At 32.5% G+C, this 17,715-nt stretch overlaps 1 long non-coding RNA gene across 3 annotated transcripts; it reads left to right on the top strand.

Annotated features, from left to right (window-relative positions):
* The first annotated feature begins 2,402 nt into the window (after positions 1-2,402).
* Positions 2,403-6,084, top strand: LOC145069051 (uncharacterized). Of its 3 annotated transcripts, XR_013689250.1 has the most exons (8): positions 2,403-3,026; positions 3,277-3,375; positions 4,010-4,054; positions 4,285-4,350; positions 4,435-5,143; positions 5,233-5,384; positions 5,570-5,867; positions 5,940-6,084. It is a non-coding gene; the product is annotated as an uncharacterized LOC145069051 (long non-coding RNA). The 3 variants fall into 3 exon arrangements; XR_013689249.1 differs by having other exon boundaries at positions 4,435-5,384; XR_013689251.1 differs by having other exon boundaries at positions 4,282-4,350; positions 4,435-5,384.
* The last annotated feature ends 11,631 nt before the right edge of the window (positions 6,085-17,715 follow it).

Here is a 17,715-nt window from a genome sequence, read left to right as displayed (position 1 = left end):
CATCCTTAGTGAGTTACCATCGGGGTAACACAGGATCATACTATTACAACTGTTAGATCAATGAGTCAGTTCATTCATGAGTCTATACATTACATTACTATGAGAACATATACAACTATACTAGGAAGAGAACATATACAACTACACTAGAACGAGAAACATTACCCTTACATTAATACGTTAACAATTGTGATCCACTGTATCGGAGCATGCCTTAAATGTCATGGCCCGAGTTGTAGCCAGAATTCTCTTGGAGGGAGAGCGTTGAGTTTGCGTATAGATCTATACTGGATTGACTATCCTACACCTTGCTGCTAGCTATAGCCGGACCTGTAGGTCTGCGGGTGCCAAACGTCATTCCATTATTACGACCATTCATATGTCGTTGTTACCAGTCGATAGCATGGTGCAATTATCACATTTTACCTTAATATAAATCCGGTTTAAGGTAGTTAGTACAGCAGTAGTTACTATAAAACTAAGCTACAGTACTACAATGATTTACCCATTACATATTTTTAGTGATAACCTCACTTGAACTTTAATGTACAAACTATATTTTGTTAAAAGATAGTTGCACTTGGGAAATTACACACTTTTACAACAAATGAACATACAAAACAGTTAAGCCTTGGTAGAAGGCTACTTTATTAGAAAATATAGGTTTTTCTGAGAGATTCAAACTTTTACAAACACTTACATACATTTCACGAACTTATACTTGAGACACGTTCAATGTTTTTGATAACAAACACCGACACTAAAATACTTATGAACTCACCAGCTTAATGCTGATAAACTCTTTCAAAATAACTTTTATTCTCAGGTCATCAGTAGGCAGGTACCGATGCCAGCTTTTGAGGAGATGGAGCGCATTCAAGACTCATCATATTATTATTTTGATTTACCTTATATTTTTGGTGTCTAAAACGGTACAGAACACGCTTGTATTAAAATTATATATTTAATGCAATGGATGATGTTGTTTGCCTATTTACATTTACTATGTTGTGATACTTTACATGACGTCCTCCGCCCCAGAACGTTTCCGCCGTTCTTGGTTTTGGGGTGTGACACTTTTTGACTGTAATTCGAATATATTGTATTTTGTTATGCGTAAATCTAGAAAATCTAGAAGTGAAGTTGGTTTTATCATATCAAATTAATTATCCTTTGTAACCAAAGAATTAGTTTGACGCCACATGCAAAAAAAAAAAACAAGAATTAATAAATATCAAATATCAATATATCAAAGAATTGATGATTGGTTTTATAATATTAAAGAGTTGGTTTATTAGCAAGCATTGATTTTTTTTTCTTAATTTTGTGAGTTTTTTATTTTTAGAAAATAATTGTTTAAAATGGAGTTTGTAGTTATGATTGATTATTATTTTTAATATTTAACGGATACCCGTGAACCGAACCGTGGTTACCCGCCTTTATACGGTTCGGTTTGGTTCGGGGTTTTTAACAATTCGGTTCGGTTACGGTTAGTGCTAACAAGGTAACCGCCCCGTTGTCACGGTTTATTATTTTTTTACTATCCGATCCGAACCGCCCCGTAAACACCCCTAATATCCATACTAACCGATCTATATTTTTCCATATTACATGTTTTACTTGTTTTTAGTACCAATTTTGATTTATTTGACCATAAATCTTAAATTTAACTTGACTTAGTTTTTAATGATCTGACAACATTAAATCAGACCCTAAATTCTATATTTTGGTTCATTTTGCCCATTGACCTCGTGAAATTGGTTATCAGTTCCACCACCGATACGACATTCTAAATTAAACCATTAACTTTTGATCATGCTAAATTATACATTGAACTCGGAGTTATTTTTTAATTTTTTTTTACAAAATTTAAATTCGGTTTTAATTTTTTTAAAGTCAAAACTAAACTCCAATTTAAGTTATATATATATATATATATATATATATATATATATATATATATATATATATATATAATTTATTGTAAAGTATAAATTATATGAGTATATTAGAGTATATTATAATTTTGGCGTTTGATTTTTTTTGTTTTCTATTTTTTTTATTTTGGTTATTTCAGTTTTTTCTAATGTTTTTCTATTTTGATTCATGTAAATGAAAATTTATAACTTCAAATATATATATATATATATATATATATATATATATATATATATATATATATATATATATATATATATATATATATATACACACACTCTAAAGGAAGTCATTCCTTAGGAACAGTAAAGTTCCTAAGGAGTTGACAAAAATTGTCCCCTGTTTATGTATATATGTTAGAATCCACCCATTTTCTACTTTGGGTCTCTTTTTGTCATTAATTATATTCTTGTTGGAGACGTGTTGTTTGTGCCTTTCTCGACCGTTTTCTCAGCTAATGATATTCTGATTTCTGCAATTGTTCTTTACCCTCACCTCTTCTCTCATCCAGTATATTCCACTATCCCAGAAATCCAAAAACCCACCGCCTTGATCTCGATCCTTCCTTAACCCTTTATGAATGTTTCTCTCTCTAGAAGTGATTTAGCACCACCATCACCATTGTCTGCTCCAGTTTGTCTCCATCGCCTCTTCCTTCTTCATTTGCAATTGATTAGACAACGATCATTATAGGTCTATCTCCTCCAATCGATTGGGTTTTTAAGGAGTTTCCTAGGTGTTTTTGGTTTTATTCTCAACCGCCTTATCTCAAATCTCTTTTAATTTTAGCGGTCGGTGATAAATCCATCCCTAAATCTGTTTTGGAATAAGAAGCGAAGTGGCTCAACAACGTTGGTCGGAGAGTGCACCAGCGTCATCGTCTCTTAACCCATTTGACTTTCTTCCTTATCAGTTTGGGTTTGGCTCCGCCGCTTCACCTTCGATCGTATTATCTGTTTATCATCTCACCCTCTCTATCAATCAAAGGTCATTCGCTACAAGCAGATGACGTTCTTCTCTTGATTATCTCTCATCAAAGGTCATACGTGTTTCTTCAGGTGTAATGGTTCAACAGTTGTAAAATACAAGTAATCTGCTAACCAACACACTTCTATAATTCCGTCAGATTGATTTTCTGTATTCACTTCTACTATTCACTAAAATATATGATATAAAATTTTTCTTATGCTCTTTTGTGCTGTTTTACTGTAGGTGAATCGGTACACACAAAGGTGATGGAAGCAATAACATGAATCCCCCGTTCTTTTTAGATTTTGAAATTAAAAATTGATTGTAGTTTATGACATTCATTCTTTTTTTTTCTTTCTCAAACTTTAGGGAAGAAACATATGTTCGACTTCATGGGAAACTGAAAGGCTTTTGCCTCCGTTGGATAGCGTTAACGGCAGTCCTGCCACCGATGGTGCTTTTGTCCAGGTATTTTCAACACAACCGACTCAAAAGGGTTTATTGAATGTTTTTATCTGTTCAATATCGAAGAATCCCTACATGCCATCAAATGAATTTATGATATTTTTCAACTTTGGTTAGGGTTCAATTGATATGTTCGAACGAAATCTTTGGTTTCAATTGGTCTTTCATGAGGCATACATGGTAACAACTATGTTATATATGATTGATTACTGAATTTAAGAGACGATATCCACCTATTTCTGCTTTTAATTTCTCAAAATGTATGTCTTTTGTAATTTTGATATGCCTGTTTACCATGTTCAATTGAAGATACAAAATCTACCCTAATTTGACAATTTTGAAATTTCACTTGCTTGTGTATGAAGATGTAATTCCTCAAGAATTCATACTCGTTAAATGGTTGACTCTTGACTATGCTAGGTTCAATAGGTTATATGTTCTCTTTTCTCTCTATGTTTGATCCGAGTGAATGCTTTTTCTTTTGATCATTCATTTGTTTTATAAATTATTGATATGTTCTTTCTGTCTACAGTTTCTATCAAATTAGCAATTGAATTCTCATTTTTCATTTCATTTTTTGTTTTATGTGTTATGTAATAAGTGTGATACTGTTACTAATATTAATATCTCCTTGAAGGCTAGAAGGGCATTTTGGTCACTGAAAGGCATTATAAGGCTTCAGGTAGTTGTTTGTGGTCAAATGGTCAGACTTTCTACAAGTTGTCCTCAAATGCTTAAAAAAAAGACATCTACAAGAACATTTGCTAACTCATCCTTTTTATTTAGTTATCTCTCTTATCATACAATATCTCCCCCCTTTTTGACATCAATTTATCCCATTACACATATTTACTAATTTCACAATGCTATGTTTTCTATCCAACTGATATTGTCTTACTGCTTCATTAGTAGAAGGACCATGCTCACTTGCTTTAAACATCCCTGAAAAAGCTTTTAACAAATGCATTTGGTGTTAAGGTACTCATTCCCATTCTACTGAAATATTACTAATTTTAATTTTATTTTCTTATGAGATCTATACTTAAATCACTTGGTGTGTAGGTCATTACATCGAGATTTCAGGAGTCGATCCAACTCTACTTGGTAGGTTATATTTTCTATTTTTTTTTTTTGCAACTTTTGGTAGATGTACATGTAATTGTATCAACAAAATAAACAATGGTGACCTTAGTTAATTTCGTGAACTTTTAATTGAATTATAGATCTTTTCATTTGACAATTTAATGACTTAAATAAAAGAATTGATGTTTTGTCCAACTTCTTTTCTGGAATCACCTGTTTTCCTTTCCAACCCACTGGTAAGCTCATTGCAATTGTTTTTTTATGGAATTATAGATCTTCTCATTTGACAATTTAACGACTTAAATAAAATAATTGATGTTTTGTCCAACTTCTTTCCTAGAATCACTTGTTTTCCTTTCCAACTCACTGGTAAGCTCACTACCACTGTTTCTAACAGAGACTGATAAAATACAGGGGTACATTAGTAATTTACTATAGTAAATGATCTCAATTGATTCTTTCTTTTGTAGGTTAAAACATCCCGAACTACTGTAAAGTTCCAATTCGTTCCAAATGGTAATGGAGAAGCTCCATGATGTTCTTCGATTCCTCTAATAGGATTGAAGAAAATTTCTTTGAAGACACTAATAACACTTCTTTTTCCTCTAAGCCAAAAGAGTAACATACCTTTAAAAGTTATTTTACGTTCAAAATTTTAAGGGGGAGAAGCCTTTGATCGAATTCGATTGTAATATACCAAACTTTCAATTTTTTTATTTGAAATCTGAGAATTTTAAGACTAAAATGTTTTATTTTTTAAATCTTACAACTTACCAGAAGTAATATATGAAATATTGGAGGACCGATCTAGCGAAGATGAGATAGTAGGAAGGCCTGATATTCGTCGGACTTTGGAAGATTTGGTTAATAGCATGAAAGGTAGCAAAAGACTCGATGGAAAGACATTTGTGATCAACCTTAAGTCCATGGTATTATATCATTCCCATTTTCTCTACCAACACTTTCAAAGTATATTGTTCTAAGACATTTGTGATCAACCTTAAGTCCATGGTATTATATCATTCCCATTTTCTCTACCAACACTTTCAAAGTATATTGTTCTGCATTAACATAGTGATTTGACTAATTTTTAGAGATTAATCTTATTTTCCAGTTTTTCGAGTCTGATTCTAATCGGCCTCCACCTACAAATCATCGTGGTGTAAGTTTGTAAAAGCTTTATTTTTTCTATTTTTTCGATTTCAACAAACATGGAAACAAAAGTTTTTCATTTATCATATTTGGAAAGCATAACATGCATATATTACTATTATGATAATAATAATTATCATTTTTTATATGCTGGTAAGTGGATCGATCTTTGAGAAGCATACAAAACCTCCATCACACCTTTTCGCTTCTTACAAATATGAAGGAACGATTCTATGACAAAATGGAAATCAAACTTCAAGGTCAGCAAAACACAATTATATGCTCATTTTTAATAAGTAAATTACTATTTAATTCTCAAAATTTAATGATAGGTTCATGGTTCTGGGCAGACATGGATACAATTTTGTCAAACTAATTTCTAATTTTTCTATTATATGTGTGTTTCTGTTTATTACAAACTACATTTTAAAGTTTTTTTTTTCTTTTTTTTTTTGTGATAATTAGTTTGCATTCATATTGGGCTTTATATTGGTTTGTCAAATTTCATAACTCATTTTATATGTTAGAGATTTTCTACAATAGAAAGAATGTTATAAAGATGGTTCTGTTGTCCTTATTGGACTTGATATTTGACAATCTAGAAACATATATTGAAAATCTTTGGTATTAAAGTTTGAAGATGAAAAGTAATTTCATTGAATTAAAATCTTTGGTATTAATATTTGAAGTTGAAAAGTAATTTCATTGTTTATTTAAATTTTTGTTAGATATCGGACAAAAAATAAATAGTATATGATGCTTACATTTAGCAGATTGGAATTTGCCTGCTGCTACAAAAGGCTTGAATGTAGCCATGGTTTGTTTGACATTGACTGGAACCTTTAATGCGTAACATACTCTACAATTTCTTCCTCTATTCTTTAAAATGTATTCCTAAAATACACTTTTTGTATTGATAAAGGTCATTGATATTTTTGGAGCACCTATATGGGGTTCACAAAAGAGTTAAGATTTTTTCAATACTTCTCAACGGACAATAAAAGTTCAAAATCAACCCCGGTTTCTCATCTAGTTTAAAATATATAAAGACAAAAAGTTACACGAAATTTACAAATATAAATATTTTGAGGGCTTTAATATGTAATTTACTCAATTTTAATAAATTGGTAGACTTAATATAATGAACTTTTAAATATGGTTATACATGATAATAACACCAATAATATATATCTTCACATTCTTAAAAAGTGCATGTACTCGTAACATTAATTAATATTATTTTATTTCAAATTAACTTACATATTAAATTTTAGGACTAATTCCATAAAAATCACTAAATTATACGAAAATTTGATTTTGACATTGCATTATTTTTTGTCTCAAATTTAACACTTCGTTTACCAATTTGTTACAATTCTAACAACTTAACCAATTAGTCAGGTTGTTTGCTAACGTGACATGATGACGTATCAGTTTTGATAACGTGGCATGTTGACATGTCAAAATTAAAAAAAAAAATATTACACAAATGACACTAAGTTTTCAAATTTTCAATTTTGACACTAAGTTGTCATTTTTTTTTTCAAATTTTAACACTCCATTTATCATGTTCCAAATTGAAATCATTTTTTTTTAATTTTGTTCAAAGTTAACCATTTTCATTTGGAACCAAATAAATAATTTTTTTTACATTTGAAACCGTATAAATATATTCATTCATTTAGAAACCACATTTTTTTGTATAAATAAAAGGTTTTTACATTCAAACCATAATGTTATGTATAAATATATATTAATTATATTATAATCGTATTTTAATTAATCAAACAATTTTAATAGGAGATTAGAGGTGCGAAGTCGACAATTATATAAGATAATGTGATCTCGGGAACACGAGGGTCTGAGGGTTGCATTAACTATCTGACTGTGCACACCGCATCTCTAAGATCATATTAAAATTGCATATTTAATGAAACTTTGATTATAATATAATTAATATATATTTATATAATGTCCCAAAAATACTAGATACAATTTTTGTTTTTAAATCAATCAAAATAGTCATTCATTACTTTCAAAGACAGTGATAGTATCAAAAGTGTTTCCAGTAACATTAGACTAGTAACAAAATCATAAGTATGAAATATCATGTGGATGCGATGCAATTATGCCAGACTCTTCCCCTTGGAACCAGAAGTTCCTGGAATATTTAAACACAAAATTGTAAGCATAAAGTTTAGTGAGTTCAACAAAATACTAAATATCATACATAAGATAACGGGTCTATTTCAACCCCAAGAAGATGTTATGGTCCAAATCATAGTCTTACTCCATGCCGTGGGCCAAATCATGGTATTTACTTGTACTAGTTCCAGGGCCAGATCCTAGTCTTCCATATAATTATCAGGGGCCAAACGATGGTCTTACATGCAAATTCTAGAGGCCAAACCATGGTCTTTCATATAAAAGCCAAGGGCTAAACCTTGGTCTTCCATATAAGTGTCACAAAGACAACTACCATCCTACATAGTATAGTGAGAGAACTCACCTCAAACTCAAATATGATCAACCACAACTTGAACTAATCAAGGAAACGATGTTGCATCCCACCTATCGAAATATTCAAGATTAGTCTTTAGGGTAGAGGTAAGTCTTGGAAGGACCATATTGACATGTTCTTAATAGAGGTAACTCTTGTTCAGAATTGATAGTTATATGGCAATATGGAAATGTTTCCATAATGGGATTTGGATATTGAGATATATGTGAGAGTTAAAACTTTAACGCAAGAAGGATGTTAAAGGAATGCTCTTTGAATGTGAGACTTCCTTTCCATGGAATTGTTTTGTAACCAATCTCCAATGGAATGTTTTGTAGTATCATTGGCAAATTCTCAGTGACTTTGGTGCCTTGACATTACAATAAGATCATTGCATGTAAGTATAGTATTAATTTGGACGGACCATATTGACATGTTCTTAATAGAGGTAACTCTTGTTCATAATTGATAGTCATATGGAAATATGGAAATGTTTCCATAATGGGAGTTAGATATTGAGATCTATGTGAGAGTTAGAAACTTTAATGCAAGAAGGATGTTCAAGGAATGCTCTTTGAATGTGAGACTTCCTTTCCATGGAATTGTTTTGTAACCAATCTCCAATGGAATGTTTTGTAGTATCATTGGCAAATTCTCATGACTTTGGTGCCTTGACATTACAATAGGATCATTGCATGTAAGTTTAAACTCTAACGGATTCTAGTAGTGGTAAGAATTTGGTATTCTTACACTGTGATAAGGATTTGGAATTGTGAAATGAGCGTCATTGGAAATGTGTTCAATTGATCTGTTTCACAAAGAAAGGACCATAGATAAACATAGTGTGCCTGCTTGGAGCATGTCATGACTATTGTTTTAATTCAAGTATTAATTTGATAACTCGAAACATTATACAATGAATAAAGTCTAATTAATATGGTGATTAAATAATAAGTATTTTATTTATATTCAAAAGTTTTGAGACCATAGTTAATTAGATTATTCTTGTGTTTTACTTCGCATGTTTTACTTCCCGAATAACTACGTTATTCAAACATCCATAGTCGATCATACTTTTGGAAGTAAGTAGTGAACTAAGACTGTCATGAATCCGACTGTAGATTGTCCAAGAGCTTAGACATGGCACAAGTTTGCTTCAGTGATCACGAGTACTCCTGAATAGGAATTTGAGTGTTGGATCAACCCACGCTCAGTGAATTACTTCATGGATTTTATCACGAGTAATTCTGAGATGATAATATCTTATATTCTTGAAACGGAGATATGTGGGTTGTTGTTTACGAGTCGGTTGTGCATTGATAATACGTAAACGCATCAGTAACTTGATGTTATAAAACGTATTGTTGTGTGTGATTTGATGAGTAAAAAGTACAATCATATGAGTCAAATTTTATTTGTTCCTTTTACCCTTAGTGGGATTAAACCGATGTCCGTGGGCCCCTCGATGATTTAGTGATGACATCTTAAGCACTTGGCCAAGCCTGGACTAAGTTGATGTGTTCAATTGTAGTCTTAGTTAGTCGTCATGAATCAGAAATCGGGAAACAAAATTTGGACTAAGAGAATGATTAAAATCCATGTCTCATGTCCATACGATATCTTGTAGAATGGTGGAATATTTGATCACTTATCTAAGGACAAGTCACTGACTAGGTCAGAGTTCGACAGCGGCTTTTGGTAGCTAAAATTTGCCAGTCAATTTTTGAAGTTATACTTGCAAATATAGTTATTAGAATTATCCAAGTGGGAGACTGTTGGATTAGGTGTCTAAGCCCATAACTATAATTGGTATGTACTTGAATTGATAGTAGCAATGTCCTTTTGGGTTGCCTTCAAACCTGGCAATTGAATAAGATAATTGTTAGAGAGAGAATAATGATTTATTAATTTATTACTTGGTTAATAAATTAATTTGAAATCAAGATAAATGATTTATTATTGTATTATGGATATAATATATTAATTAGAAATTATATTGTTTAATTAATATTTAATCAGAAATTAATTTGGAATTAATTTTGGGATTAAAGGAATTAACTGAAACTGCAGGGACTAAAGGTGACAATGTTCAATAGTTGAGCATTGAGCATTTTAGAACCTCTCTAAAGGGTGGGAACGAATTCTAGGGTGTTCCTAGGGTTTCCTTGGGATCTAAGGGTGCCTTGGATGCCTTAAGGAGGAAGTTAAGGAATTAGGGTTATCTTGGATACACCTGCCTAATCGAATACCATCCTAGCACTTATATAAACCCTCTTAGGGTTATATTTCGACATATACACTCCAAAAAGAACCCAAGGGCCAAAATTCTACTCTACTTCTCTCTCTCTAATGTATTCCTTGGTTGTTAGGTTTGTTTGTGAGCCATTAGAGGCGCGACACTTGTGGCGATTGCTAACAAAGTTCAAGATCTTCAAGGATTTGATTGTTATTACAATATAACAATCAAGGTATGCATCCTAAACCTAATTATGTTAATTTCGAAAATTAAATGTGTCTCCTAGGGTTTCTATTTTTTGTGTTCAATGCTTGTATGTCTAATAGTGAAAACATAGATCCTAAAATTAGGATTGCATGCATACATATGATTGTTTGCAATGTATAAAACCCATCAGATTTTGCGAGAGAGGGTTGATTATGCGAAACTCCTATTAATACAGGAGGGAAAGGAGCAATGGTGATTGGGGTAGAGACAGTAGAAGTGGGAAACTATAGGAGGCTACAAAACCTCGCCTTTGTGATTTAGGTTTTCTGGTTGAAGATCTCGAACGTAATCAACTCATTACCCTTTGTATAACTTGTAGTGGAATAGGCTTTCGATAGATGAACCATGGGAACAATCTCCATTTTGGTGAGAGCGTTAACCAGTGGAAAATACTTCAAGCACTCGATGATTGGTTGAAGAAATCTGTCGTATTTTGTTGGGTTAAGGTCGAGAATCATGTTTTGATTTTCCTTGAGATTAAGAATCAAGGATTGGGCCATCTGTTCTGTTGCAGAAAGGGTTTCTGATAAAGCTGCCATGGAAACTTGAAGAAGGAGATGAATAGTAGAAATAGAAATCAGCGATAGTACTGTGAATTATTTGAGAGTGATAATGATTGATGAATTGGAAAAAATCTTTTATGCCATATGCCAGGAGAGAGAAAATACACGTTTGGCGCTTCAATCCCCTAAAAAAGTGCCTGGAAAAGCGCAAACAGGTTGGCATGCGTTAGGCGGTGTAACTGCTGGTGTGATTTTAGGAGCCGTTTCAAATTCCACGCGCCTAAACTATTGGATCCTGGGCAATGATCTCTTCCTTGGGAGTCAAGAGAGACTCTAAAGTGTCTATGTGGTTTCCCATGAATTACCAACATCTGTTTGTAGAGAAACAATGAAAGGCATCTTTTAATAAGGTGAATGTGGAGGCTTCTTCTTCAATTAAGTCTGAAACTCAATATAAGTCTGAACGTTCGTATGAAGTACTTTTTGGACCACTGTAGTCATGAAAACAAGTATGATTGGGAATACATTTATGTGACTAGAAAAATATAGAAATCTAAAAAAAACACTAGAGCTATTGGGAAGAAATGCTTTGGACTAGAACATTTCATTAAGATCTCGCAAAAGAAAAAGAGTTTTCTTGGTACAAACCACGAAAGTGATCATTCGTTAATTCCTTGGTGAATAATCTAGAACAGTTAAAATGATCACCGTCAATTCATAAGTATGTGTTGAATTGTGGGTTTCATTTACTTCATGGTGAAAATGAATTTAAGATCATTAACACAAAATTTGTGTAACCATAAACCTCAAAGTTAACTTCCGAGAATCTCAAGGGTTACTTTTATGAATACGAAAGTGATGGAGAAGTAGTGAGAGGTGGTTCCAAAGAAATTTAGTACCTCTGCTATGCGAAAGGGACTAAGTAGTCAACTCTTAACTCAATATGAGAAGAGTAAGGGCTCGTTTGATAATGCTTCTAACTGGATCCAATAGAGGACCCGGTCCAAAAAAGATCAATCAACATGTTTGAATTCGTTTTAAAATCAAGGATTCGGTCCATGCTGTGGACTCGGTCCAAGAAAAAGGACTGATTCGGTCCTTCACTTTCAATTGATGGACTGGGACAAAAATGTTCGTTGCCTTGCTATTTCCGATTTCACCCTATGCTTTGTGACAACCTCCATAAAAAAAGGCAGCAACATCGTTCCTCCCAACCCCGATCTGCTGCTCACCGACTGCTTTCTTCCTCCGACCACTCAACTGGAGACGCTTGCTAACCAGATTAGTGTGATGTTATTTGCTTATTTTTTTGTTGTTGATATGCACTTGCTTTGCTCGATTTGTGCTTAATGTGATGTTATTTGTTTTTTTTTTCTCGATTTTCTACTGTTATTGTTGTTGTTGTCCTTTTTTTCCTGCGTCGCCCCCTTCCTGTTAGTTTCTTATCTCAACTCCTCTCTATCTCTACAAAACGATTATGAGTCCACTTTCTTTGGTGGTTTCCTTTATACTGTAGTTATATCAAAACTACTCCCTCGTTCCAATAATGCTATTATCATTGCAATACAAAATGACAGGTATGACATTTGATTATTATTATTATTATTATTATTATTATTTTTATTATTATTATTATTATTATTATTATTATTATTATTATTATTATTATTATTATTATTATTATTATTATTATTATTATTATTATTAGTATTTTGTAAATCCAAAGTTTTGATAATTTTCTCTAATGTTATACTCCCATTTACATGATTATGATGGAGTCTAACATTGTAAACTTGTTTCTTATTTTCAACACGTATTATTGCTTGTTGGTGCCTTTGAATCTTCATGTGCTTGTGTTTGTTGTATACTTGTACCGGCTTAGCATGAAAATGTTTAAGCATGCATGACCTCAAATGCATTGGATTGAAACTAATGTTGATTAGACAAATTTACAATTTTTTTATCCTACTAGAAAAAGGCGGGAAAAAGATAACAGTATTAAAAATATTTTGTAGTTGTTGTGTAGTTTGGAAGTTTATATTTTGCTTTATTTGTTCAAATGTTGTTATTTGATCTTCAAAATGATTCCATGTATAACAATGTAGTCAATATACCCAATTTTTTAACAAAAGATAAGACACAGAAAAAGAAGACATTACAATAGAACACAATGTACACCAAATTGTAAAACTAGGTTTGACATTTCTCACAAAACAAGTGTACAATTAGCCAAGTTCCAACCACAAATAATTCAAACAGACTTTTAAATTGGATAGTTTTATATGAAGAAGAATTTCATTGAATTAGGCTATATATTTTTGTTTATGCGAAAAATGTGTGTATATATGTGTAAAAACAGAATGCAGAAACAGAGAATGATGAGTTTTATATGCTATGAATTTCTTTATATATATATATATATATATATATATATATATATATATATATATATACATATATATTTGATACTTCCACATAAAAACAGATGAATGGTTCGTGTGTATGTTTGTTGGTATGCTTTGTTATGTTTTAAAAGATATGTTTGACCTTGGAGAAATAAGGAGGGTGGAATGTTTTTATAAAAAATGTTGTTTGAGTTGTTTTAAAAGATATGTTGTTTGAGGGTAATATAGTCATTTTGGACAGTCAGTTAGATGATAAATCAAACAACAAATTTCTGTAGGAAGTTAACTCAGTAAGACCTTCCAACCCAGTCAGCTTCTAACCTAGTCAGTTCTAATTCAGTTAGTAACTATCAAATGACCCCTAAGGTAGCTCGTGACTTATGTTAATAAGTAGCCTAATTGGGAAGAAACGATTGGTGTTATCGATTCATTAAGGTTTCAACATAGAGTCTTAGAGGCTTTTAGACGACATGCAACAACAATTCTTCTAGGGACACTTAACTAGTGTAAAGATTGGAGATTATATACCTGCCCCATCATTCGTAATTGAGATCACCAAGATATGTGCTTCTAAGCTTGATCAATAATATTTTTGGTATTTTGAATATTTAATTAAAAGAAATTAGAAACAAATAAAATATTTTTGGATTTTAATTTTCTGAAAAAGAAATAAAAAGAGAAAAAGATTAAATATTTTTGGGTTTTCAATTTTTTGAAAAGAAATAAAAACAGAAAAAGATTAAACACTTTTGGGTTTTCAATTTTTTGAAAAAGAACTAAGAACAGAAAAAGATTAATATTTTTGGATTTTTAAATTTCTGAAAAAGAAACAAAAACAGAAAAAGCAATAAATACTTTTGGATTTTCAATTTTCTGAAAAAGAAACAAAAGCAGAAAAAGAAATAAATATTTTTGGATTTTCAATTTTTTGAAAAAGAAATAAAAACATAAAAAGAAATAAATAACAATAATGAAAATGTACAAAGGATACATTAAGTTCTTAACCACGAATGAACCGTAGACTGCGAATCACTGCGAGCATTCACACCAATTCGTAGTGTGAACAGTGGACTGTGATTTCCTGCGAGCGTTCGCACCAATTCGCAAGTCTATTAAATATTTAAGAGTGCGAGGTTGGTTTCCTCCTGCATTGCTTGCACCCAATCAGAGTGGTCAAGGGCACTCTTCACATTTTTGGGTTCAATCTTAGAGATAAACGAATTAAACTTATGATATTCCACTTTAGAGAATAAAACAGTTTGCTTCACCTTTTGTTGAGCTCTCGTAAGAACTCCTAAAGATGATTCACCAATTACTTGTGTATTGGGATGATCTTTGGTCCATTTGGTCATGGGAGGATAATTGGAATCATAAGATGGATCTAGTTCAGCATTTACATCTTCAACTTCTGATTGAACATCTGAATCATCATTTGTATTGGAATTCTCCCCCTTGAATGATGGATTTGGTTCTTCTTCTGGAATTGGATTATCCCCCTCAAATGGAGATTCTAGGTTGATCTCAAGAATTTCATTCTCCCCCTGAACATGTGAATCAAGTGTAGAGTTTGAAGTATAATCCTCCTCCTGTGGTGTAGCATTCACATCTTTTGATTGAGATGGGATTTCAAAGTCTTTCGGAGTGGAGTCCTTGTTTGCCATATATTTTGTAGCGTCATCAATAATCTTCTTCAGCTCATCCTCTTTGTTGTCTGCTACTTTCAAATCAGATGATATTGCCTTTTCTAGCTCGTCGAATAAAATCGAAAATTCTTCGTAAATATTGGAGAGTGGAATTGTTGCAGGATTCGAATTGGGAAAAATATCCTTTGATTGATTGTCAGGATTCTGATACCTCTTTAAGTAATTATCATCAAATGTGACATAGTATCTTTCTTCTATCTTTTTGGACTTTTTATTCAGAACCCTATATGCCTTAAAGGTCAGAGAGTATCCCAAGAAAATGCCTTCGTCAGCTTTCGCATCGAATTTGTTCCTTTGCTCCTTGGAATTGAAAATCAAGCACCTGGAAACAAAAACATGGAAAAACATGACATTAGGTTTGCGATTATTTAAGATTTCATAGGGAGTGACAGAGAATCACTTGTTGAGAATTGATCGATTCTGAGTAAAGCAGGCTGCCCCAATCGCATCTACCCAAAAGTAGAGTGGCAGATTCGCAAAAGAAAGTATGGTTCTCGCAGCCTCGTACAAAGACCGGTTTTGACTTTCAACGACCCCGTTCTGTTGTGGAGTGTAAGGAGCTGAAAAGTCGTGAGTAACTCCTTTCACAGTTAGAAAATCTTCAAACGCTTGGTTTTTGAATTCCAACCCGTTGTCACTAAGAATGTTGCGAACCAAATATCATAGTTGTATATTAATCTGCTTTATGAAATACTTGAGCTTGGGCGTGGCTTCTGACTTTTCTTAAGAAAATCCACCCAAGTGAATATGGAAAAATCATCTACAATTACGAGAATGTACTTATTGCCACCAATACTTTCAGTTGCAGAAGGACCACAAAGGTCGATATGAAAAAGCTCGAGTGGTTCTCTGACTTTCGTGTTTATAATGGTTGGATGACTCGTCCTTCATCTTTCGGTTCTCTAAACTCTCTCAGCTCTTCCTTCCTACCTGTCATGTGACGCGAGCAGCCACTGTCTATGTACCATTCGGAGTCAAACTACTCGTCACGAATCACCTACAAAAATCAAATAGATTTAGGAACCTAAAGTTGCTTGGGTCCTCGTGAGGCTTTCACAGAAACTAGAAAAAGTAATTGATTCTTCAACCAGGTAAAATTGGGTTTTCATAGTTGAATCATCCTCTTTTGTTATTTTGAAGACAATTGTCCTGCTATCTTTAGGGTGCTTTTTATAGAGAATTTTACTATTTTTAGCCCTGATTTATTTCTTAATAACTTCTTTCTCAACTTTATTTGAGTGAGTTTCGGATCCTTTGGAAGGAATTTTAGACTCCGAAACTATCTTTCCTTTTCCCTTAACTTCTTTTGATGTGTTGTCAGACTGAGACACATTAGTTTTAGGAGAGAAGTGAGCTTTAGTTTTCTCCAAAGGTTTCACATTATTTGAAAAAGAAGGTTTTTGAAAAACTTTTGTTTTTGAAACCTATGGAGATTGAGTTCGTGGAGAACTCTTAGGATTCACATGTGAAGAGACTTCCACATTTGGATTGGTTGAATTTTCTTTATGGACGAAGTTAGGATTTTTAGATTTCCAAAAATTCTTTCTTCCCCTCAAAATTTTGTAATATCTTGCATTTATCTGACGTTTTTGAACTGCGGATTGCTTAGAGGAATTGTGAACATTTGCCCTCGATTTTGGCTTGCTGATGGAAGTTTCGGTTTGTACGGTTGATTTATCACTTGGAACATTCTTGGTTCAGCTTGGACTCCCTTTCTCATATCATGAGTTGACTTTGTTGATTGGTTCTGCTACATATCTGCACTTTGTCTTCCAAGAGGTCATCTTTGAGAGACCTTTGGTTTCATTAGCGTAGTCATTGGGAGCAGACCAAAAATACTCATCGCATCCATTTTCATTGTCTTCTTCTACCAAGGACGTTAGTTGAACTGTTTGATTTTTGTTCAGTCCCTTAGTTGTAAAAACCTGGTTAGGAACAGTTTGAACCTTTGGAAAAAACAGTTGCTTTTTTGTTTAAAACTTTTGATTTATTTTCAGAAAGACATGCAAACTCAATCGAATTTTTAGAAATTAAGACTTTCGCAGGTTCAGGTTCGTTTTTAACAAACTTTGAGAAATCAACCTCATCCTCCATAGAGATTTCACTCATATCACTATCATCGTCAACTCATAAATATTTTCCACGTTAAGTGTATTTTCTGAACTTAACTTAGTGTTTAACAAGCTAAATTTCTGCACAGTATCAGATTTAATTTGCTCTTTGTCTTTTTCACTCAAAATCTGTTTTATCATGTCTTTGTGTTCTTTGGACTGTCTGTATGTTTCAATTTTGTCCAGTCCAACTCTTTAAGAATCTGAGATCTCTTCAGACAAAACTATAGATTCGCATTTGAAACAATCTGCGTCGATTTCGTCCTCTTTGATTTCGACAAAGGGCAAAATCATCTTGTGAATTTTCTTTCCAATTTCACAATTAAGATTCAACTGGGTAATATTAAAATAAAGTCTTTTAGCAATCAAACAAAAAATATTTC

The sequence above is a fragment of the Lactuca serriola genome, chromosome 8 (genome assembly GCF_051521515.1).
Source record: "Lactuca serriola cultivar US96UC23 chromosome 8, Lser_US96UC23_V15, whole genome shotgun sequence".
Taxonomy (NCBI): Eukaryota; Viridiplantae; Streptophyta; class Magnoliopsida; order Asterales; family Asteraceae; genus Lactuca; species Lactuca serriola.
Note: the sequence above shows the minus strand (reverse complement) of the source record. Positions and strands in the feature narration are given on the sequence as shown.